This window comes from Caloenas nicobarica, chromosome 3 (assembly GCF_036013445.1).
Source record: "Caloenas nicobarica isolate bCalNic1 chromosome 3, bCalNic1.hap1, whole genome shotgun sequence".
In the NCBI taxonomy this organism is placed as follows: domain Eukaryota; kingdom Metazoa; phylum Chordata; class Aves; order Columbiformes; family Columbidae; genus Caloenas; species Caloenas nicobarica.
Window position 1 is genome coordinate 74,863,336 of NC_088247.1, and position 2,628 is coordinate 74,865,963.

At 39.6% G+C, this 2,628-nt stretch overlaps 1 protein-coding gene across 3 annotated transcripts in view; it reads right to left on the reverse strand.

Annotated features, from left to right (window-relative positions):
* Positions 1–277: 277 nt before the first annotated feature.
* RNASET2 (ribonuclease T2) overlaps positions 278–2,628 on the reverse strand; it is a 27,661-nt gene continuing 25,310 nt past the window's right edge. For all 3 annotated transcript variants that reach the window (XM_065631283.1, XM_065631284.1, XM_065631286.1), the window contains one exon: positions 278–2,628. This exon is cut by the window's right edge and continues 1,348 nt beyond it. The gene's annotated coding sequence lies outside the window, so the exon portion shown is untranslated.

Genomic DNA, 2,628 nt, shown 5'->3' on the forward strand with positions numbered 1-2,628 from the left:
TGAATCTGGGCTCCTGTGCAGCTGAGAAAGTCCCAGGGCAGGCCAGGAAGAGAGCGAGGGAACAACAGAGAAAAAAGAACCTGCCTATGGGCTGGGAAGAGGGGCTTTCCTTGGAAAGGGGACAGCCAGCCTATGCCCTCACCTACATGCCAAGTGATGCTTATGCAGTTCGCATGAGAGAGCACACTAACACAGGGTATAAACAAGCCAAGTTCCTTTGTGGAGCTGGCTATTGTTTTAAAGCACCGAGACTGCACAAACAACTCCCCTGCTGGGATTTACTTAATTTATTTAATGATGCAGAAAAGAATATAGTCCCCATCTTCCCCAGGCTGTGTGAATCTTCAAGGCTGATAGATTTTATTTTGCTCAAGAAAGCAAGTGACACTTCAGAACTGAAGCGATTTTTAAGGCTCCCAATATACCTTTGTTGACCTCTTGTATTTTACTTGTGTTAATCCAACTCTTGAAATTACATACATTCTGATGGAAAGCAATTGCCAAGGCTGGTAACCGGCTGTGAGCCATTGCTGGAGAGAACATAAAGAGCTGGATGTAGTGTTATCATTCATTCATCTGCTCTCCTGGTTGCCCACATCCAGACATAGTCCTTAAAGCATTGCTTCAATGTATCACTTAAGACTTTACAGTGTCTTGGCACTTCTCTGCATAAAAATCAGTCAGGAGCTTTTAAAAGACATTTGCCTTTTCATAGAAGCTGGGATTGTCAAAAACCAAGCAACGGCAGTCATATATAGTGTTTTATTGCTACTACTAATCAATTAATCATAACAAATTAAAATACCTAATGTCTAATAATGTAGGCAAAATCAAAACAATGTAGGTGTGGTTTTGTTAAGGCAAATGCAGTACCTCAGGTGTCCCTTTAAACAGGACCTCAGAGTCTGTGACATTATTTTTAGTCAACTTTGACTTAACATTCATCAGCCATTTTCTACTCGGCAGCAGGTTGTTCAGCATGCTGCTGGCTTTGCTGTCTCCCTCCCTTCCTCTCTTTTCAGATTATGCCAGTTTTCTCATCAAAGTTTTAAAACTTATCAGCTCCCTCACATTTCTTGCATTTGAAAATGAGGCTGAAAAACACCTGGAAGCCACACTATCTACTCCACTGCAGCAGTCGGTTGTTTCTGACTCCTGTCTGCCTCCGCTGAGTCTCTCTTTGGCAAGAGTTGGCTTTGCCTTGGAGCCTCACACCGTGAAGGCTGTTAGTATCTGCGGCACTTCTTGTAAAGTACATATCTGCAGCTGTTGGCTTTGCTTAAATTAATGCATTACACTTCAACTGCAAGGAACTCATACAGTATACTTTGTTTCCCTAAGCATTACTTGGCATTATAAAAGAAAATATAATTTATAGTGCAATTAGAAAAAAAAAACAAGCAGGCTATTGATTTGAGCTTCCATTAAGGGTATGTCTGTGCAAGTCCCAAAGCCGCCGTTGCTTCCAATTTTGAGCTTTTCTTCTAACTGTGAAGAGGACCAAGGAAATAACTGCAGAAAAATAGGCAAACCCAACACTCACCCATTTGGCAGTACAGTACGTTGCTGTGGATTTCACGGGATTTTTAACAGTGCACCTGCTCATCCAAGGTGGCAAAATTTATAGGGAGATTTTGGGAAACCTAGTATTCTAATTAAGGACTGTGTTCATTACCAAACTGGTGACTGAAAAGCACTGCACAAGATGTCTGAGAGACATTCTGATGTTATTTACCAACCTCTGCTTCCACCTCCCTCACCGCTGATTAGCTTAACAAGCAAAGATATGGCACTGCGCTCAGAACTTGGAAAGGAAAGGGAGAACAAGGGACTTCACAGGACAAAAAAATCCAAACCATTAAAAAAATAGCACAATTTTGAGGAAAAGGTGAGTCTTACCTCTTAAAAAAAAAGTCTGATGGCAATTGTAAATTAACATTAGTTCTACGTTGTTTTCATCCTATGTAGTCCACCCAAAATCTATGCACTGTCTAAGTACTATTTGAAAGAGCTGGAGAGAGAGTTTAAAAAAGTACATGAGCCTTGGGCTGTTCCTTTGCAGAGAAATGTTTTCTTTAGGCCAAGACAATTTTTGTAATTAGAAGGAAAAAAGATATTACTGATCTCAAAAAGATCCCACAAAAAAACAAGTACATTCTAGTCTTTTCAAGCATTTTAATTCAGTCTCCCTACTTTTTCTTGCTTAGAAAAAGATGGCAGAAATAGGGGAATGAAGAACTGTGATTCTTCTGGTCATGCCTCTGGTCATGTTCAACATGAACTGAACATGCCATGGCTAGTATAAAAACACTATATCTGATTACCATTAATATTCTAGTATAGTATTAGTATATTCCCTGCCTTGGGAAGGAAGATAAATTTTGAAAGAGAAGCCCTTGCTCTACTGAAATACAGATACAACAGAGTGCAGCTCATACTCATTTCTTAGCTGTTAAAATAAATAAATATCTGAGTTTCTAAAGAAAGGACTAAAAAACTGACAGCATTCTGGAATGGCAAGGTAACAGAGCCTTAAATGAAAGGTAGTAGAGAATCAGGGAAAGTAAAAAATTTGAGTAAATGGTGAATGGTTTCTAAACCCCCAAAGACATAAATTTGTTCGTCACA